The 22,860-nt window shown below is 32.8% G+C and overlaps 1 protein-coding gene and 9 non-coding genes across 11 annotated transcripts in view; 3 read left to right on the top strand and 7 right to left on the bottom strand.

The window, feature by feature from the left end:
* LOC123677992 (homeobox protein aristaless-like) overlaps window positions 1-22,860 on the top strand; it is a 182,007-nt gene that overhangs the window by 72,179 nt on the left and 86,968 nt on the right. Inside the window, exon 1 of one of the 2 annotated variants that reach the window (XM_045614751.1) lies at window positions 9,181-9,317. The exons of the other annotated variant lie outside the window; for it this stretch is intronic. The gene's annotated coding sequence lies outside the window, so the exon portion shown is untranslated. Of the gene's footprint in view, window positions 1-9,180; window positions 9,318-22,860 lie in introns of those variants that run through there. 2 annotated transcript variants of the gene reach the window in all.
* On the bottom strand, window positions 10,307-10,379 carry Trnar-ucu. The gene has a single exon. It is a non-coding gene; the product is annotated as a tRNA-Arg (tRNA).
* On the top strand, window positions 11,472-11,544 carry Trnar-ucu. The gene has a single exon. It is a non-coding gene; the product is annotated as a tRNA-Arg (tRNA).
* Trnar-ucu lies at window positions 12,222-12,294 on the bottom strand. Its single transcript has one exon. It is a non-coding gene; the product is annotated as a tRNA-Arg (tRNA).
* On the bottom strand, window positions 14,050-14,122 carry Trnar-ucu. The gene has a single exon. It is a non-coding gene; the product is annotated as a tRNA-Arg (tRNA).
* On the bottom strand, window positions 14,795-14,867 carry Trnar-ucu. Its single transcript has one exon. It is a non-coding gene; the product is annotated as a tRNA-Arg (tRNA).
* Window positions 15,768-15,840, bottom strand: Trnar-ucu. Its single transcript has one exon. It is a non-coding gene; the product is annotated as a tRNA-Arg (tRNA).
* Trnar-ucu lies at window positions 17,685-17,757 on the bottom strand. The gene has a single exon. It is a non-coding gene; the product is annotated as a tRNA-Arg (tRNA).
* On the bottom strand, window positions 19,003-19,075 carry Trnar-ucu. The gene has a single exon. It is a non-coding gene; the product is annotated as a tRNA-Arg (tRNA).
* Trnar-ucu lies at window positions 19,635-19,707 on the top strand. The gene has a single exon. It is a non-coding gene; the product is annotated as a tRNA-Arg (tRNA).

Raw genomic sequence — 22,860 nt, 5'->3', positions numbered from 1 at the left:
CACAGAAAGAGGTGATAATACTCGGCCCATTATCGGTTTTAGGGTCATTTAATGTGAAAGACACTCTCAATTTTATGAGAGGCTGTTTCTGGATGAGTGTTGCTTACACTCGCCAAAACTGATTGTCAGTACGTCTGAGAGGTAGCGAGAGATATTGATCTTTCTGCAACAACTCATAGACAACAATAATTGTCATAACGTCTACTTGTACAATGGCGGATTAAAATAACTGGGGCGCCTCTGATCAAGTGCCAATGGTTGCAAGTCAGCCAGCTGAAGTTTTTCATGACGCCACTTACAACTAATACAAAATATCCATACAAAATTGTATCATCAACATAAAACTTTTTTTATGGAATCACTAACCGATTGGAATATTTATAGGAATTTCCATAATATTAGACTAGTAGAACACGAAAATAGAAAATCTCGGTAATTTCAGTTTGGGGATACTCAAAGCGCACCCTTTATTTGGAAGAGCTGAATTTTGTATGGGACCATCTGCGGTCCCGCAGATATGTCAGAATACATCTACATAAAACTTGGATCCTAATACCTACCGAATTTCATCAAAATCGGGTGAGAATTGTATAAGTAAAGAACGTTACAAGGATGTGAGGACACAGACCGATAGACAGACACATACGAAACCAAAGTTATTATATTCAGGATGGTCTGAAACACTTTTTGCGAGCAGAAATTCTGAAATCGGTGACCAAAATTTGTTTCATCCCAAAGTTATCACAATTTCATTCATTGGCCTACGGTAGGTAGGTATAGCTGTTAGTTATTATGCAAGATATTTTTTCACGAATTTTTCAAATTCAATGAAATGATTTCGCATTTTATTAAAAGTCAACTTGATATTGACATCAGATACCAATTTGATTTTGTTTATTGTTAATGTACTAGTACCATAGACTAATAAACATAGATAGAGGAAGTATACGCAATTTTTACATGTCCCCAACATGGTTAGATTTCGTTGTCGGATTGTGATATATTTTCAAACCCACAATTCTACTATAACATTATGAATGCATATTATATTTAATGAAATATATTTATTTGAGTGATTCCAGATTAAATATGCAAATTTGAATATTTGGAATTCGATATTTTTCAAATTGTCGAATTTATAACAAGCTGAATATTTATTATTTACTGTACTTACCTGCTGAAATCCAAGGTTTGGCAACTTTGCTCTCCTAGTGTCATCGGTTGTTTCACGTCGTTTGGCGCGCTTGCAGTTTTTTTTTCTAAATTTCTGATATATTTTGGTAAATATTTCAATATATTTTGAGTTGATATGAAACGTTGATTCACTATGGGACATAAGAAGTGCGTTCTTTGTGGAAAAACTCGCGAATTGAGTGGAATATCGTATCACTGATATGTTTTCATTTCGGCGCGCTTCATGTCAAATTTGGTAGTTCATGTTTGGGACAAAATTTGCTTACTGAAAATGGCATATGCTCCTTCTATCTATGTTTATTACTCTGAGAAGTGGACTAGTGCCAATATGGTTTTGATTATTGACTGTTTGCTTTTGATTAATGCCAGTTTGAAATTGAAGTTCCCAATTTGATTTTGACTTATGCCATTTTCATTATGAGTATAGAGCCAATTGCGCGAAATTGAACAATTCAATTTGAAAAGGTAGACATAGTTATCTTATTTTATTATTTTTGTTAACGAATACCCTGAATATGATATCAATGATTAAATAAAAATATTCATATCCATGACAATCTGAATAGCGCACAGAAATAAACATCGTTAATCACTTCACCACTGAAAATGTAGAATTGATCTTCGGAAGTGAAATGACTGTGGGGAGTAGGTATGTCCCGTACCTCACCGAGTGAGATTTTGCCAACGTGACAGGCATCTCTGATTGATAGTGAGAGCCCGAAAAGGAACTACCTAAAGATGCAAGTTTTTATTGCAACCGATGAATTATAATTGTCCCGAGGTTCGTAAAAGAATTCCGCAAAAGCAGCTAGTTATTAAAAGGCTTCAAAAAAGCTTCGGATTCCGTATTTCCAGAAGCTTGAGAGGAATCCCTCTCCAACATTGCAAAAAAGCTAATTTAATTTGTGATTTGTTAGTTAATTAGTAACATGGAATGTTATTCTGTTAGTGATTTTATATAACAACCGGTAATTCTTCGTCCACTGTGAACTCGATAAACGTCATTCTATAAAGCAGAATTTATCTCAAAAAAATATTTAATTTTTTAAAAATCTTTGATTCTGTTCAATATCATATTTGAGAGTTTTTTTTCAATTTAAAGCCTTCAAAATTGAAATCTTTCGATTTGTATAATATCCTTAACCTTCGAAGTTCATTCTGGAAAGAAGGATAATGATATTTCTTATTAGAATGGTTTCAATAGGTTCCGATCTTTTTACCCATTCTGAATTTCTGACAATTGTGTAATATCCAGAAATCCAATAATGAGATTCGTCCAGAAAAGAGGTTTCAAACACATTTCATACCTAGAAGACTGAATAGAATGTATTGAAGAAAAAATTTACAAGATTAGAAAACGTTGATCATCAGTAATAATCAACGTTTTCTAATATTGTAAATTTTTGCATCAATATATTCTATTCGACACTTGAGCTTGGCTTGACTTGATTTTAGATATTAATTGCTTGACTTAATTTTTCAAGTCAAGCTCGAGTCAAGTAGTAGTTTTTCAATCTCAAGCCAAGTCAAGTATTTATTTATCAAGTACTTGAATCATATCAAGCTACTTGATATTCAGCAGTTTAATTGTGTAGTGTAACATAAAAAAAATGAAATGAGAAGGAACCTTGCAAAAAAAACACTTTTATTCATTAAACTTATTGTATAAAAGAACCATAAATATTAACTTTTTTGAAATAGTAACATAAATTAAATCACTATAAATTAGGTATAACAAAATAAAAAAAATAAGAAATAGTAAAAACAAAGTAAAAAACAAAAAATAAGAAATAGTTTCTTAATATTGACAAATCTTCAGGCTTTGTTTGATTTCATAATCTGTAATATTCAGCCTTTTTAATTTGAGAATGCAATGCATTTTTTTTCTATACGTGATAGAATATCGGATGATGGTATATTTTCAACTGAACTTATACCATCTGTTTTTAATGAGGTGCCCTTCGTAAATTACCTACATCAACATTTCTAGTTATTCTCAGTCGACAACCATCAAAGAAGTTTTATGATTTTATTATGTTTGCGTTCGTTTTTCTAGAATAGCGTAGAACCCGAGGAAGAACCTCAATGAACAATGAGTTGGACAGAAAAGATTAAAATTCCATTTCTCGAATATATTTAGTTTTTTCCATGAACTATTTGTAAACCCGTATTGGGTCACAAAAATCTACCCTCAATTTTAACAGCTGGTAAACTGAACCAAACTCCGAAAGAGGGATTAGAGGCAATAAACTGATGAAACTTGCTAGTTATGAAAAGAAGAAAGGAGAATTTCTTTTATGCCCGCCACTCACGAAGCGTTTTTTCGAGCGTTTGGTAGCAAGCGTCGAAGAGATTCCAGTCAGACAGCTCGGGACACGGCCGTACGACTGTAAATCAGAGTATGAACTTGACTGCCCGACTGGAATCTCTTCGACGCTTGCTACCAAACGCTCGAAAAAACGCTTCGTGAGTGGAGGGCATTAATGTACGTTTCGTTTCCTTCCGTATGTTTCCAAGATGTTAAAAATGTGAAAATGTAAGCTTTTGCAAATGTTCGAATGATACTCATTTCAGTACCTTTGCAAAAAAGTATCTTATCCGATATCTATAGATACTCTCGCGAAGTAACGTTGACAACTTAGTTAACTTGATATAAAAAAAAATAATTGATTTATGAAATTTGAAATAATATTGCAAATGCATTCAAAAAAATCTATTGATCCAAAAAACTTATTAAAAAAAATCATGTGTGAAATTCGTTGAAAAAAATTATTCAATACAATCTTCTAGTATTCCAGATTTCTCTAAAAAAGTAGAAAATGCCTCCCTCCAATATTTGCCGCCCCTCTAGAGCAAACCCTGCGGTTTTGGTTCTTCTGCCGAGGTTCTACTTATATAATCTTTTTTTTGATAAAACAATCGGTTCATGCGGATGAACCATTATTATAAATTCGAATATTCAATACAGAGATAATTCTAAAAATTCGGATTTCTCGGAAAAAGTAGAAAATGCCGCCCTTCAATATTTGCCGCTTCGGCGAAATTCGTTTGGTTTTTTCCTGAGAAAAAATAAGGGTGTAATATTTTTTGAATATTTTCATAATATTTTTCTTGTTTCTAATATTTTCTTTTTGCGAGTCTTTTTCATATTGAATAAATACATTAATTAATATCAATGGTTTTTCATTTCAAACCTCTATTTTCAATGTGGCTCCAGCTTTTAGGTTTTTGAAACTACCAAAATCTACCAAGTGATTTCGTAGAAATGTGAAAAAACTACTAATAAAGTCACACTGGCGAAAACTTCAGTCTCTCGCGCTCGAGGAATCCCCTTATTTAGTCTAAGCACGCAGGAGATTGCAGGAATATATGCCGTGCGTCAAGTGCATATCAAGGTAAAGTTATATCAAGTAGCTTGACGTCATGCCAAGAAAAAAATATTTAAAATCTAGTCAAGTCAAGCTCAAGTACGTAATATTTCACGAGCTTGATTTTCAAATCAAGTACTTAGTTGGTTAAATTATAATGTCAAGCTACTTGGCTTGATGAATCCCTAGCAGGATTTCCTATTTTTTCTGAGGAATCCGAATTCCTGGAAGTACCTATGTATTGAATAAATTTATTTAAGTTCACCGAATTTCACACATGATTTTAATAAGTTTTTTGGAAAATAGATTATTTTTTATTTTGTTATGATTTATACCTAGTGATTCAATTCATGTTTCTATTTCATAAAAGTTGATATTTTCGGTTCTTTCATACAATAAGTTCAATAAATGAGAGTGTTTTTTCAAGGTTCCTTCTTCATTTCATCATTTTTTTATTGATTTGACACTACACAATAAAACCGCTAAAAATCAAGTAGCTTGATATGATTCAAGTAGTTCATAAATTGTATGGTGAAATTTGATTTCAGGGTTGTTTCTGAATATATTTATTGTTTAAAGATCTAAACTGTCATTTGATAGGCAACGTTTCGAGCAGTGCCCTTTTTCAAGCCTATAAAATATATAAAAAACATAGGTACTTAATAAACATCACAATGGAACTAACAACAATCGATCAAGATTCAAGTATATAATATAGGTAAATTTTTATATTGAATAGAGATCTAATTCCATATAATAATAATATAATAAGTGTACATATGGAATTAGATCTCTGTTCAATATAAAAATTCACCTATATTCTATATTTGTTCGATTGTTGTTAGTTTCATTGTGATGTTTATTAAGTATGTTTTTTATATATTTTATAGGCTTGAAAAAGGGCACTGCCCGAAACGTTGCCTATCAAATGACAGTTTAAATCTTTAAACAATAAATATGTATCTATATTCACAAACAACCCTGAAATCAAATTTCACCATACAATAAAAAGTGAACAGGGTAAATAATTAAATCAATAAAATAGTTTATAAATTAATACTCGACTTGAAAAACTATTACGTGACTTGAGTTTGACTTGATTTCAAGTCAAGTCTATATGTATACCCACTGATTGTCTCCAAAATTCATTTAACAATTTATGTTGATTATGAAACGAAGAAGTCCGGAAATACTCCCTTGAGGAACCCCAATCTCAAATTTCTGGTCAAATGCTGTTTTGTCATATCTTTTAAGTAATTGTGTCAGAGAAGTTCATTTAATCGAAGTCACGAAGACTTGAACGTGTGTTTTATCGTAATACGCATTTTGTCATTGTAGTTTTGTAAATGAGACTCCGTTAACGGTTGAGGTAATTCCCCCATTGCTCCATCGTACCCAGATTAACATCAGAACTAAGATTACCATGAAATCTCTACGAAATCGTGTTTTTCTTCCATGCACAATTTACGATTCGGCTTTCGTGTTGTGAACATCACAAAAGCTCGACGAAAATGCATAAAAATTGAATTACACCGAATTAGGAACAATTAGAATAATTTGTATACTGCTAGGAATCGACGATTTTGGACATTTCGTGCAATTAAGAGCCTCCAGTTTCCCATGTGTTTCATTTCGTGAAGTGAGATGGTAATCATACTAAGTAATATTTGAATACATAATTAAGCAAGAACAATAGAATTGGTCTGTCTTGTCTGCTACAATTAAAATGATATTAATTTTTTGAAGCAGAATATTAAGTACCTACAGTTAGTTATGTCAATGAATTTAGTGATGAAAATCATGATTTCAATTTCGATATCTCTGAAAGGAAAGGACAATCTGCAAATATAACAAACAATGAATGAAACAAAAAATTCTTGATCCTATGGGATGGACTAATAATTGTTTGAGAATTCAAATCGTCATAAGCAATGAGCACAATGTTGATTAACATTTTATATTATTCATATTATAAAAACAAGGTATTATTTTGTTGAATATGACATCAATAATTTAAATTTTTAGCGTTTATACATCTATAATTGAAACAACAACTAAGTACATTAATATTCAATATGATATTATATAGGTCGTTAGTATTAAATAAAAATACTGGATGCCTAAAAATTCTTTTAAAATAATAGATAGCAATATGAGGAAATTTCAATCTTAATGATTTATCATTCGCTATTATAGGTAATAGCATAGTACTACATACTATGGTAATAGGTACCATGTGATCTGGAACGATGTTTCTCAGAATTTAAAAATATTTTGGGAATAATAGGCTTAAATTTATATATTTGACTATTTATAACATCATATCATAGTGAAGTTTAATAACAAAAATGTATAAATTTGTTGTAAATAGACCAATACTTAAAACCTTTGAAAACTGTTTTATTCAAATCTAATGAAAGATTTTCAATGCATATTTAAATGCACATTTTTAATGTTTTAAATGCATTTTTTGCACTTTTTTAATGATTATAATCGGTAGTCTACTAATTAGATGCCGTTGAACTGCACTATTGATGAATAAAAGAAATTTATCAGTATCACTTCATATTACTTTTTTTATCGTATAGACCGCCAGGCATAATATTTATGACTGCGGCAAAATAATTTTTATTTTGCCAATTTTTTGTTCCACTTGAAAACTCTCGAATAGACAATAATGGATAAACAAGATAAAAAAAGCTGCATTCTATATTCATCAGAAATTGTTCAAAAAAAACTAAATACCTAATAGGTGATTAGCTATACGTTCGAATTTGCCTTTAGACTTTAGATTGGGTACGTCGCTCTTCTAGCGCTAAATTCGAATAGGTATGTAGGTATTTCTATATCGAATGCTGCACCTACACATTATAGCGAATGGAAAGTGTACTTAGTATTACTAATTTAATATTTAATTTTCGCAAATCTCATTAATGTAACCTTTTTATGAACCTGTTCATGGTGATTGAGATTAAGATGTTGATTAAGTAGAACAAACCTATAGATATTTATTTACCTGAAATAACAAAATTCTTGAAGAAGTAGGTACCTAAAAACATGAATATTCATGCTTTGAATGTGAATATTTTATATTCAAGTTTTCTATAAATAAACACATGGAACAGCTATGTGATCCTCAACAATTACAAAATATGCCACCTTGATAATGTATGCTATAATTGCTCTATATAGGTACATATTTGAATCTGATGGTTACTAGTCTCAAAGTTGGTATTCCATATTTTCCTCTCTCCTCCTCCCTTATCTATATAGTACCTCAAGATAAAAATAAAAGTACAGGATCTTGAACATCTTCAATCTTTTCACTAAAAAATCAAAAGAATTAAATTTTCGTTCTTATCGCAGCTTTGAAAAAAAAAAAAGAATGTCACAAAAAATAGAGCACCTAGAGCATTGTCCGTAGGTTCCTAACTGATAAAAAATATTGAACTGATTATCTGAAGATCTTTAAAGCGACCAATAACACATCTCAGTAGGTACCGGGTTTCTCACTATAATTTCACCCCCCCTTTAACTTTGTTACTAAAAGAGGTACAAAAAAATGTTTTCTTCAAAAGTTTCACGAAATCGACTAGTGTTTTTTAAAATGATTTCACAAAACGAAATATATACAGAGTGCGCCACATATTGATAGCAACTTCATTTTTTCAAATGGAACACCCTGTATATTTTTCTATATTTGAAAATAGTAAAAAATAGGGTTTTTTTTTGGACGAATAGACAAATAGACTCGCTTACGCTCGTCCTGGATGTCTGTGAGCCCAAAAAACCATTTTCGGACTTGTTGCATACAATATTTTTTCGGCAACCGTGTAGAATAACACTATCGCTGCTGCTTTCCATACTTTATTGCGATTGCGATAAAAAAAACATGCAAATTGTTGTCAACTAATTTCATATGAACTGTCAGCTGTTTTCTCGGTTGCTATGGTAATGATCAACTGCATTTAATAAAACTATATCTACCTACCATGATTTTCATATTCACAATGACACAAACGACGTGATTCTTTCCGGCCTAGTCCGGGAAGTACGTACTTTCCGGACTAGGCCGAGAAATGCTACTTTCTCAGAGAAAAAGTCCGGGAAGTGCTCACTTCCCGGACGGTTGCCGAAAAAAGATATTTATTTCATCATTGCCGCTTAAATTCATTATTACATTCAAACTCTCCAAAATACAGTCCTCTGTCTCTTTCTCGAATTTTTTTTTTTTAATGAACTGTATCTATTCATAATCCAAGAAGGAAAATTTCAAATTATTACTCAATTTAGCATAAACTTTCACTTTAGAAATGAAAATTCGAATTTTTTAGTAAACTGGAGAAAAAAAATCGGGTATCGAATTTGCAAAAATACCCAAAGTCCAGCAGATCTAAACACCAGAAACCGAAGCCATCCCGTTCACCTGAACCGAATTCATTTATAAATAATTAGCTTCCATATTAGCATCTCCTCATAATCCCCAGTTCCATTATTTTAATCAAGTTCACCGCTCCCGCCTCGAAATCCCATTGGTCGTGGTGGTAAAAGAGGGCGGTTCTACGGGCCTGCATTGGTCCGCTAGATCGTATTAACGGAAGGACCGTACGCTGTTACCAAGCGAGTAACAGTTGGTAGAACGTAGTTCGTTGTAAAACAAGTGTTCGTGGCTTTCTATTTGAGTTATAGTGTTACCTCCGTTCGTTGGAACTGTTCTTGTTCGTTTGTTGTTTTTTATTTATTTTACGGCCCTGGGTGAGTGATCCAAGTGTTTTAATAGGATAAGTGACATATTGTGATGCTTATTAAGGGATTGTTATGCAAGTACCTATAAATCCTTACAGCTGAGAGATTATTATCACATTTAGATCTCTTGTAGATACTTAATTTTTTGTTGATGTATGTTCTACGATACATTTGAAATATCTTCTTCCAGTATTTGTTGCAACCTTGTTGCTGGTTTTTACCTATGATAGCTTCTACCCACTTATGAAGTTGTGAAGGAACTAATAATATTTACACATATGTTTCTCTTCATTTCATTGTTTGAGGTTTTAAACCGTTGGCAGGATTTTTGATATTTAAAATCAAATGAAAATTTTGCATAATAGTCTGTGAAATTATTCCCACAAAGGAGTTGAAACGAGAGGGCTATTGGATTGATTCCAAACTTTGCGGTTAAAAATTCATTGCTATTATAACTTCATGTTTTCATATCGTTAGTTTTTGAAAAGAAAAATGGTTTGAAATTTATTTCTGTGATTTTAAATTAAATTTGATAATACAAATCAGATTCTTGAAGCGTGTTGTGATACCTACCTACTGTTGTCTATAAGTACCACAGGGGGCCACAGGGAAGATGTAAGAAGACTTTTTGGTTCTTTGAGTGTAGTGAAGATGAATTCTACTTAGAAAACAATTCTAATTAACTGTTAATACAAAAATATGAAATTTTCCTTAGCTCTTTATGAAATGTCTTAATAGTCAAAAGAAGAAATTCTATGGAAAATGAGAAAATTTCAAATTAATATCTGAATTACTTAGCCTTAAATAACATTCACCCTGAGTTTTTCATTTGGAACATCTGTGAAAAGTTTAGATTAATGTAGGTAGCATTGTATAAAATTTGTATCAGTTTTCAAACTGGGTTTTGAAACAAATATTATACAATTGGCATAATCATCATTAGTATATTATTTTTTGTACTATTTATCTCAAGAACACATTTTTGGGTGCAAAATATGCATCCCTGGCGGGGATCGAACCCACGACCTTTGGATTAGAAGTCCAACGCGCTATCCGCTGCGCCACAGGGACGTTGCACAGATTATCCCCAAAAATTTTTTTGGATTCGTTTTTCTTACCTATGAATAATTGATATTGGAATGTAAATTTTAAGTGAAATAATATAGATACAGGGTGTGACAATAGTGCTTGATCGGTCGATAACTCTTGGAAATTTTAGTCTAGAAGAATTAGGTATTCAAATTTTTTCGGAATCGGCAGAACTCGACCATAAGCTAAAATTAATTTTGACTCTACAATACATGCTTTGTTACATACCTTCCTCATCTAGGTATGCCAATGCGATTCCAGTATTAATAAACTTGCTTAAAAACTCATGAACCTCAGGTCAAGGAGAGGGGGACACATTATCGAATTCACATGAAAATGATACAGAAGAAAGTCTTTTTTCCATTTTTCAACATGCATCAATTGCATCATCGCTCAAGGGGTGTCGCCTCCCTCTGTATCCGCTACTGGTATATGCAGTCTTACAGAAAGTTATTATTTCCAATTAATCGAGTCATTCGTTGATATGATGAGATTTGAATTGATGTGAAAAAATTCAATATTCCTTCATCTGTTTGAACTTTCAATCAATATTCCATGAACAGTCAAAAGCTATTGACGCCAAGTCAGGGTGTATAATAACCGTAATCGGAAATATTGGGCAATTATTTGTTTTTTTGTATTCGACTTGAATTTTCTATAGTTCTGGTAACGCGATCAATATGGAATTTTTAAAAAAGCTTAAAATTGCTATTCTAACAGGTTTTTCAAAAGGAATCATACAATTTGAAATGATTATATTGGCAACACTATATTATATTTTGACATTTCTTATGTCATTTGTGTTAAGTTGATACGCGCATCAACAACGTTTAGAAATTGTTAAATTGTATTATCAAAGAGGTTATTTGTGAATACTGAGATAAATTGAAAAAAAAAAAAATTATCGGCACTGCAAAGAAAAAAGCATTATTTAAAAATGGCTGCATATCGGCTTTATCGTTCGAGACCACGCCCGGCTCAAAATTCGAATATTAGAGATAGCGTGAAGAATTATAGAGCGATCTGTTCGGGGGATGACGACCCAAAAATCTCTAAACAGATAAATCTTGCAACGTCCCTGTGGCGCAGCGGATAGCGCGTTGGACTTCTAATCCAAAGGTCGTGGGTTCGATCCCCACCAGGGATGCAACTTTTGCCCAAAAAAAAAGAGAGTGAATCTAATCTATTGTATGAATGAAGATATAGTACAATATCCGATACAAATGTAAAGCCAATCGTAAAAAATTTGTTGTCGAAATTGAAAAAAAAAATGCAAATTGTATACAATTGTCAATTATGTAGTCTCAACTTTTCAGAGCGATGTGTAGCCATTCCAGAACTGTATATAGGACCTTTCAATGATAATGATACGATTTGAAATGGTTGTTATGGCAACAGTGGGTCTTACTTTTTGACATTTCTTCTGCCTTCTGTGTTCAATAGGTTATATCAATCAATCATGGAAAGATATACGCTTCAACAAACTTTAGAAGTTGGTAAATTGTTTCATCAAAATCAGTACTCGTTTGTGAATACTCATCGATATTAAAGAAGAACTTCATAGACCACATTATATTCAGTTAATCGACTCACTATTCGTTGTATTTTAGACAAATTTGAAAGTGGTACCAAGTACGGCTTAGCACTTGGTATTTTGAAAGTTGATATTAATGAACCATTGTATAAAATTGCATTATGTTTCAATATGGATTTTGAAACATATTTTATTCAGTTGGTAGGCATAATCCAAATTAGTATTGGATTTAGCACTATTTTATTCGAGGAATTTATTGAAACCACACTCATTTTTGGGGGCAAAAGATGCATCCCTGGCGGGGATCGAACCCACGACCTTTGGATTAGAAGTCCAACGCGCTATCCTCTGCGCCACAGGGACGTTGTAATAAGTACTTTTTTAGTACATTTTGAGCTGTCATTCCTCGAACAGATCGTTCTACCATATCCTCACGATATCTGTAATACCGCGGTTCAGTCCTTGAACAAAATCTGACTAGAGATTCCGTTCAAATATGTTCGAAATTTTGTTTTCCCGATTATCTAAAAACTATAGATTTCATTGACATAAAATAGGTACCTCATAACTGAAGAATTTTACAATTTGAATAGGATCAGTTTCTCATTTAAATGAAATGGCGAGACATATGAACAATGTCATATCAATGTTTATTATTGGCCTAGCATGGCATGAAATTCGTTGGTAGTGTTGGTGGTTGTTGGTTTAGTTTTTCAGAAACGATGGAGTTATAGGTACAGTAAATTTGTAACAAAAACTACTTCAACAGCTGAATTTTTATGGTTCCTATCAAAACCTATTGTATTTTTTTTAAATAGAAATTAAAACTAGTGGTAGATTCTCATTGAAATGATCATATACCTACGGTCTTTGTCATTAACATAAACAACACTATGTACTTTATTGGCAACTCCAACTCTCATTAATATGATATCAATATTATATGCTTTTAGAAAATAACCAGTATTGAAAAAAAACTTCAATACCAAGAAACCATTTAACAATATTTTCTAGCGAACTGTACAGAATCAAAATCGATGAAAACTGACTTTTGCATACGTAATTTTCACTTTTCAAAGATAACTGGACAAGTTATAAATCAAAATCGGTGTATATCCTCCAATATAAGATTTGCTTGCTTGACCAGATGGCTCCAGTCCGGACCTGTGCAGATCTTCAGCTCTTGCCTGTAGGCATCTCCATTCTCGAGAAATCGAAGATTACATTTATCAGAAGCATTGTGTCCTTTGTTGTTGGATACAATCAGCTTCAGTGATAGTCTGCTTGGGTCAGATTTCTTGTAACTTATTATCGTGTTGATTACTGTTTGGCGAACTCTGAAAGCTCTCAGAACAGAAAGCGACAGTGTACCTTCATTTTCGACAACGCATGCAGACACCAAAATATTTCATCTAAAGAGCTCAAAATATGAAGTTTCAACCGAAATTATCTGGATATAATGTGTCTCCTATCTGAGAAACGGGTGTTTTATTTCAAAGTAGTATTAACTATTCGTGCCCCGTACACTAAGAGCCAGTTGCACCGTTCAAGAAATAAACATTGTTTTCATAATCAAGGTTTTGTTTTAACCGATGTTTATAATTTTTACCAATTGCACCGTTTGCTAATTACCGATGTTTAGCTAAAGAGGAGATATTTTTTATAACATTGCAAAATTTCGAAGGTAATCATAGAGAAATTAAGAATTTTTTAATATAATGTTCTGTGCTTTTCTGGTGCAAAAGTCAACATAAATTACAAATTATTATTAAAAATTATTATCATTAACGTCCAAATTTCAAGTTCCTAGCTTCACTGGAATTTTAGAAAAAAAATAAAAACTGAATTTTAGTCTGGCAATTCCGCCAGTGACAGCATTTGGGAACAACCAACCGGTCGTTTGCTAAAGTCATACTGTACGCCTCTGGTGGTAGAAAGACACATTTATTGAGCATTATTTACTACTCTGAGACTACATAATTGACCATTGTATAAAATTGGCATTATTTTTTCAATTTGGGCATATAACAAATTTTTTACGATTAGCATAATATTTGTATTGGCTATTGTACTATTTTATTGATAAAATTCATTCTCATTTTTTTTGAGCAAAAGTTGCATCCCTGGTGGGGATCGAACCCACGACCTTTGTATTAGAAGTCCAACGCGCTATCCGCTGCGCCACAGGGACGTTGCAAGAATGATCTTTTTAGAGATTTTTGGGTGGTCATCCCCCAAACAGATCGCTCTATGATTTTTCATGATATCTCTAATATTCGAATTTTGAGCCGGGCGTGATTTCGAACGATAAAGCCGATATGCAGCCATTTTTTGAATAAGGTTTTTCTTTGCAGTGACGATGAACAAAAATTTTTTTAATTGCACATTCAAAAATATTATGAAATTTTTCATAAGTCTATGGAGTGTCACAATACTCAAAAGCAGGAGAAGAAAAATTCTATGGAAAATTAGAAATAATTTTCATTTGAAATTGTAATATGTATATTGGAATTTCTCTGAACAGTTGAGGCTAATGATCGATTTCATCAAAAAACGTCCTGCATTGTTTAAAAGTAAGACGCTCTATTTGCAATTTTTGGCCCCAAAAATGAATATAACTGAATATAATGTGGTCTATGAATTCTTCTTCAATATCAATTAGTATTCACAAATGAGTACTGATTTTGATAAAACAATTTAACTACTTCTAAAGGTTGTTGAAGCGTATATATTTCCATTATTTTTTCTATTAGGGCTTATAACAAATTTTTTACGATTGGCATTGGGTATTGTATTGGATATTGTACCATTTTATTCATAGAATTGATAAAATTCATTCTCATTTTTTTTTGAGAAAAAGTTGCATCCCTGGTGGGGATCGAACCCACGACCTTTGGATTAGAAGTCCAACGCGCTATCCGCTGCGCCACAGGGACGTTGCAAGAATGATCTTTTTAGAGATTTTTGGGTGGTCATCCCCCGAACAGATCGCTCTATACTTTTTCATGATATCTCTAATATTCGAATTTTGAGCCGGACGTGATTTCGAACGATAAAGCCGATATGCAGCCATTTTTTGAATAAGGTTTTTCTTTGCAGTGACGATGAACAAAAATTTTTTTAATTGCACATTCAAAAAAGTTATGAAATTTTTCATAAGTCTATGGAGTGTCACCATACTCAAAAGCGGGGGAAGAAAAATTCTATGGAAAATAAGAAATAATTTTTATTTGAAATTGTAATATGTATATTGGAATTTCTCTAACCAGTTGAGGCTAATGATCGATTTCATCAAAAAACGTCCTGCATTGTTTAAAAGTAAGACGCTCTATTTGCAATTTTTGCCCCCAAAAATGAATGTGGTTTCAATTAATTCCTAGAATGGAATATGTTTCAAAATACCAAGTGCTAAGCCGTACTTGGTACCACTTTCAAATCTGTCTAAAATACAACGAATAGTGTGTCGATTCTTCTTCTTCTTCAGCCCTCTTTCATCCAGTGTCGGACATACGCCTCTTCCAGTTTTTCCCATGCTTCTCTGTCTTTTGCTGTTCTCATCCATTGCTTGCCGGCTAGTGAGTCGATCAACTGAATATAATGTGGTCTATGAATTCTTCTTCAATATCAATGAGTATTCACAAATGAGTACTGATTTTGATAAAACAATTCAACTACTTCTAAAGGTTGTTGAAGCGTATATCTTTCCATTATTTTTTCTATTAGGGCTGATAACAAATTTTTTACGATTGGCATTGGGTATTGTATTGGATATTGTACTATTTTATTCATAGAATTGATATGTTTCACTCTCATTTTTTTTGGGGGGGCAAAAGTTGCATCCCTGGTGGGGATCGAACCCACGACCTTTGGATTAGAAGTCCAACGCGCTATCCGCTGCGCCACAGGGACGTTGCAGGAATTGACTGTTTAGAGATTTTTGGGTGGTCAACCCCCGATCAGGGTACCGATTCATAAAGATCCCTAGGGAGCTAGGGAGAAGGAGCCAAATTTTAGGCTCCGCCCTAATTAAAGTAGGAAGAAGGGGGATCGACGTTGCCAAATTGAAGGGCGAACTTTGAACTATTTTTCTGTGACATTAACAGAAAAATAAATAATTTCTATTTTTTATGTCTATCTCAATCTAAAATAAATCTAGCACCTATAAATATGGAAAAAACAAATGGATAACAATAACTAAAGCTTTAAATTATATTTTGATAGTAATTCGAGGTCACTTTTACTGTCATACAATAATTCCACCATTGCCAAATGTACATTTTACATTGGATCTATTTTTCAATTCAATACATTTATTTCGGTTTTCCATAATAAACCATGGGTGATATATATAAACTTACTGTATTTAACATAAGCAGTAAAATGAGCTAATTATAAATTATAATAACACTAATAATCGAATTTTGAAGAGACACCCCACGTGTGCATCTTTGACATTTGTCACAGAGAATGTCGTTTATGTCACAGCGTTGCCAAGTTTGTATCGCAATGAAAACCGCTGGGTCCAAGGCAGCGGATTTGAAGTCAATTTTTTTCGTCTAAGAACCGACAACATTGTAGGTTGTATCAAAAGTTGCCTATCATAAAATGGTTTTTAATTTATTAGAATATGACGATTGAATCAAAATTTATGTTTAAAATGAAAAATACATCTAAATATCAACAATTGAACAAATTATGGTAATTTTGCATCTATATCGGGGGCTTGAGCAAAGTGGGCGTGGCTCCTTCTCCCTAGCTCCCTAGGGATCTTTATGAATCGGTACCCAGATCGCTCTATGATTTTAACGATGTCTCTAATATTCGAATTTTGAGCCGGGCGTGGTCTCAATCGATAAAGCCGATATGCACCCATTTTTCAAATAAGGTTTTTTCTTTGCAGTGACGATGAAAAAATTTTGATTTAATTGCCCATTCAAAGAAGTTATGAAATTTTTCATAACTCTATGGAGTGTCACAATACTCAAAAAAGAGGAGAAGAAAATTTCTATGGAAAATAAGAAATAATTTTCATTTGAAATGGCAATATGTATGTATATTGGAATTTCTCTGAACAGTTGAGGCTAATGATCGATTTCATCAAAAAACGTCCTGCATTGTTTAAAAGTAAGACGCTCTATTTGCAACTTTTGCCTCCAAAAATGAATGTGGTTTCAATTGATTCCTCGAATGGAATATGTAGTGCAAAATACAATACTAATATGGGTTATACCTACGAATTGTATAAAATATATTACAAAAGCCATATTGAACCATAATGCAATTTTTATACAATGTTTCATTAATCTCAACTTTCAAAATACCAAGTCCTAAGCCGTACTTGGTACCACTTTCAAATCTGTCTAAAATACAACGAATAGTGTGTCGATTCTTCTTCTTCTTCAGCCCTCTTTCATCCAGTGTCGGACATACGCCTCTTCCAGTTTTTCCCATGCTTCTCTGTCTTTTGCTGTTCTCATCCATTGCTTGCCGGCTAGTGAGTCGATTAACTGAATATAATGTGGTCTATGAATTCTTCTTCAATATCAATGAGTATTCACAAATGAGTACTGATTTTGATAAAACAATTTATCAACTTCTAAAGGTTGTTGAAGCGTATATCTTTCCATTATTTTTTCAATTAGGGCTTATAACAATTTTTTTACGATTGGCATTACATTTGTATTGGATATAGTACAATTTTATTCATAGAATTGATTTGTTTGACTCTAATTTTTTTTGGGGGGCAAAAGTTGCATCCCTGGTGGGGATCGAACCCACGACCTTTGGATTAGAAGTCCAACGCGCTATCCGCTGCGCCACAGGGACGTTGCAGGAATTGACTGTTCAGAGATTTTTGGGTGGTCAACCCCCGAACATATCGCTCTATGATTTTTCACGATGTCTCTAATATTCGAATTTTGAGCCGGGCGTAGTCTCAAACGATAAAGCCGATATGCAGCCATTTTTTTAATAAGGTTTTTTCTTTGCAGTGACGATGAAAAAATGTTGTTTTAATTGCCCATACAAAAAAATTATGAATTTTTTCATAACTCTATGGAGTGTCACAATACCCAAAAGGAGGAGAAGGAAAAATTCTATGGAAATTCCGAGGGAAATTCTATCGGAATTTCTCTGGACAGTTGAGACTTATGGATCAATTATTTTCATAATTTTTTCAATCTGTTTTTTCAACAAATTTGATACAATTTGCATAATCAACATTTGTTGACTTGAAAAAAAATCATAGAATGGTGCATTAGTCTCAACTGTTCAGAGAAATTTAAAATGGAGAACTTAAATTGATATTTCACAGGGTTTTGCAATGAAATTCAAACAAGGTGAATTATGTTTAATGCTTACATATTCCGACATTAATTTTAAATGTTTTCCATAGGAATTCATTTTGTTTTTTTACTATAATAACACTTCATCCAGAATTATGAAAAATTTTATGTTTTTGTATCAAAAATTGTTTTCTCAGTTCAATTATTCTTAATTACTCTGAAAGATTAAAGAACCTCATATTACAACATGGCTGGAGATTATTTTTCGGCATTATCCAAAACATTTGAAAGGACTTGATATTTCAATTTTACTGTGATTATCATCGATAAACCCATGGCATATAGGTTTGAACATATCTAATGCCTTAAATTTACTATATCAGTAAAGCTATAGGTACCGTTAAGTGCTATAGAAACGTACCTATAGCTGAAGTCCTTTGAGCCGATAAATAATCTGCTCCCATTTTTTGTATAGTGAAGATGAATTCTCTTAAAAAAAAACAATTCAATTGTTAAAACGAAAATATTAAAAATTTTTATGACCCTATAGAAATATAACCGTGTTTCATTGCAAAACCCTGAGAAACGCCAATTTGAATTTTTCATTTGCAATGGCTTCACTTTGGAATTTCTTTGAAAAGTTCAGACTTCAGACTGATGTATATACGATTTATATTATGTTTCAAACTGGGTTCTACTACAAATTTCTTACAATTGGCATAATCATTATTTGTATATTCATGGCACTATTTAACTCAATATCACATTTTTGGGGGGGCAAAAGTTGCATCCCTGGTGGGGATCGAACCCACGACCTTTGGATTAGAAGTCCAACGCGCTATCCGCTGCGCCACAGGGACGTTGTAATAGATTGACCTCAATTTTGTTTTTGGATTGGATTTTGTGACTTCTGGAAAAAATAAAGCCATTGGAAAGTAATTGTTAATTTAATTGAAATAATATACAGGGTGAGTCAGTAGTGCTTGATCGGTCGATAACTCTTGGAAGTTTTCGGTTAGGAGAATGATTCCAATTTCGTCAGAATCGACAGGATTCAGCGCATAAGATTAGATTAGTTCTGACTCCTCAGGCTGGTCCAAAAGTGGTGAAACACGATACCACCCTGTTTTTCAAAGAAGAATGCCCGATACTCATAGTCTGTTGTGAAAATTCCGAAATTGCAGAATTTCATGCAAGGTGTTATCGACCGATCGAGCACTATCGACTCACCCTGTATATTATTTCAGTTAAAAATTACTTTCCAATATCAATTGTTTCCTGGTGTCCCAGAAGAAATCAGTAAAAACAGTATATGTTACTGATAAAGCTGAATATCGTTAGAACTCTACCAAAGCTAATTCGTTATTTCTAGGTAAGAAATTACAATCCAACAAAAAATTTGGAGTCATTATTCACAACGTCCCTGTGGCGCAGAGGATAGCGCGTTGGACTTCTAATCCAAAGGTCGTGGGTTCGATCCCCGCCAGGGATGCAACTTTTGCCCCCAAAAGGATTGTGGTTCCAAACACTTTCTCGAATGAAATTGTGCAAAATGCAATATTAATATAAATTAATTGTATCAAATTTGTTTCAAAATCCAGATTGAACCATAATGCTAATTTTATACAATGGTTCCTTGGTCTCAACTTCCAAAATACCAATTGCGAAGTCGTACTTGGTACCACTTTCAAAATTATCTACAATACAACGAATAGTGGCTCGATTAACTGAATATAATAAACTTCTAAAGATTGTTGAAGCGTATATCTTTTCACGATTGATTGACATAACCTATTGAACACAAAAGACACAAGAAATATTAAAAAATAAGACACACTGTTGCCACTATAATCATTTTAAAACGTATCATTCTTATTGGAAGATCCTAAATATACGCTTGAGATCTACAACGGCGCATGAATGACGAGAGCTTAAAAACTCCTGATACAAAGTCAGTACTTTTTTCGAATTTTTTCTGAACAAATTATCTACCTACCATCAAATGCTCGTTCACTATGAATGAAAAACCTGAGATCTGCCGTGCTCTCACTTACTAAAAATCGTTAGGGATGACCAAGAAATTACGTGTAACGACCATAGATTATCATTCATTGGTCTAGTTCAATATCCCACAAATTGCTCAATCGTGAAGTCGGATGTTGAAAATCTATTCCTAGAAGTTAGACCATGATCGCCTTGCGGTTTCCGTCGATAGATTTAATTAAGATTTTGTGGAAATTTATTCGTCACCCCTCATCGGAAGTGACCGCAGAAGCAGGTGAGGTTATATACGAACGCTCTGATTCATCAAATCACCATTTCTAACAGGTTTGCGTTGTACGGAGTGGATAAAAATCAATTTGATAGCAGACTAAGTAGAATTATACTAACTTATAAATTTATTTACCCAGTTTAACGAATCTTCTTGATATTAGTACGGATTCTATGGTTCATCTCAAATTAACTGAAATTGAACACAGAAGTTCTTGGCAATTACCACGATAGTTCTATGGAATACGCCTTCTCGGTACAGTGCTTAGAACATAGAAAACCTGTTATTCTTTTTTCTAAGGTACAGTGACAGCGAGAATGGAAGCGCCCTGAGCACAATGAATTTTGGCGCCCCTTCTCAATCATCACTATGAAATGCTCACAACAATGTCGATTTCAACTCTATTTACCCAACTTTAACACTATATTAACATATATCAAACAAATGAAAAATATATATTTTTCAATATTCATTATATCTTTCAACCTTCCCCTTTCCTATTTTTTCCAAATATATCAAGTATTATTTTTTAAGCCATTTTCCACTTATACATCATGAAATATCGAATCGAAATTACCAATTAATGTTGAATTGACTTGGTCTCTAATGAATGTCATTGAAGTAGGACACTGTTTTAGTTATTCGATTTCATTTGTATATTTTATTCTCTGGTTTCTGCATGAACCTTGAATATATTCAGACAAATTTATGAATTTCATTGATAGTTATCATTCAATGAATGATTGGAAAATGGCCCACAAAAATAGTACAATACTATATTTTATAGAAACAGGAGAAAAATGTCTTCCATTCGATTTGAAAATATATAGGATGCATTTGAAAAAATTATTTTATATTATTTTGCGATATAGCGAGAATTGAAGCGCCTTGTAGCGCAATGAATTTTGGCGCTCCTCCTGATCACCACTATGATTTGCTCACCGCAATGTCGATTTTAACTATATCAACACAATTTGAACACTGAATTAACATATATCAAAGAAATAAAAATAAAACAAAATTAAAAGTTTATTTTTTTCAATATACAGTATATTTTTCAACCTTCTCTTTTCCTCTTTTCTCCAAATATATCAAGTATTATTTTTTGATCCATTTTCCACTTATACATCATGAAATATTGAATCGAAATTGCCAATTAAGGTTGAATTGCTTTGGACTCTAATGAATGCCATCGAAGTAGGACACTGTTTCATTTGTATGTTTTATTCTCTGTTTTCTGTCATTTTAATGTATCCAGGACAATTAAAATTTCATTGATAATTTTGATTCAATATTCTGAGTTGAATGAGTAGATAACGTCTCACAAAAATAGTAGAGAAAAGTATATTTTAAAGAAACGAGAAAAAACACTTATTTTTTTATACACTAGATTTGAAAATATACAGGGTGCATTCGAAAAAAATATTTTATTTTGGAATTCTCCTTTTTTTATTTAAATGTTATGAGACGATATCGATGATACCCAATGACATTTTTTTCTATCAAAATATACGAATGAATATAACCGTAACATCATGAGTGGACGCTATGATACCTATGAGAATTATCAGTTAGAATTGAAATGAAAAAGGTACTATTATTTGTCTTAAAACTTGAGTTAATTGCCGAAATAAGTTTTTTAGGAGTAAGTACACTACAGGAGAGGATTAAAAAATTAGTTATATTTAATCCATTGTACTTATATGTATATGCACAACAACATGAAAATTAATTTGATCTTATAATCAAACATGGCATGCTATCCATCGTACATTCTCCTAACTTGCAGAAATCCAAATCACGTGAGTTGTTTTCAAGAAAATACTATTTGTCCACGAAAGGAGATAAAACAAATTGCTTAATTGATTTTTATAGATATAACTTGGTCGTTTACTTCTATGATGACATTATGGACTGGCAAGATAAATTTTATGCTTCTCTGAAAATTACCAGCGCAATGCAAGAGGCTCGCAGTTTTTATAGCCGTAATAATTGCCGTAAGAGAGTTGATTTCATTCGCTTCGCAGAAGAGGTAAGAAGCGTTTCAGCCAAACAATGCCATTAGTACCATAAGATGGGGAAATATTTTTATCAATTTCACCGAACACTCCCGGATAAAAAATTGCATCGCCATATGTTGGCAACATTGTTCAAATTTCACCGTGGACGGTTTTCAAGAACCATTACCTCAGTTCCAGCGATCGACCATCGATCAGAGCTTATTGGTGAGACGAATTTATGGGACATTCGCGAATTTATGGTCGTCGTACGTCATTAGACATAAATAATCCAAGTTAATTTATTTCTCTACGTAGTGCATTGAAATGCTTCAGATTGAATACACAGATAGAATGCATCTAGAAATGGTTCGGC

This window comes from Harmonia axyridis, chromosome 4, assembly GCF_914767665.1.
Source record: "Harmonia axyridis chromosome 4, icHarAxyr1.1, whole genome shotgun sequence".
Lineage (NCBI taxonomy): Eukaryota > Metazoa > Arthropoda > Insecta > Coleoptera > Coccinellidae > Harmonia > Harmonia axyridis.
Note: the sequence above shows the minus strand (reverse complement) of the source record. Positions and strands in the feature narration are given on the sequence as shown.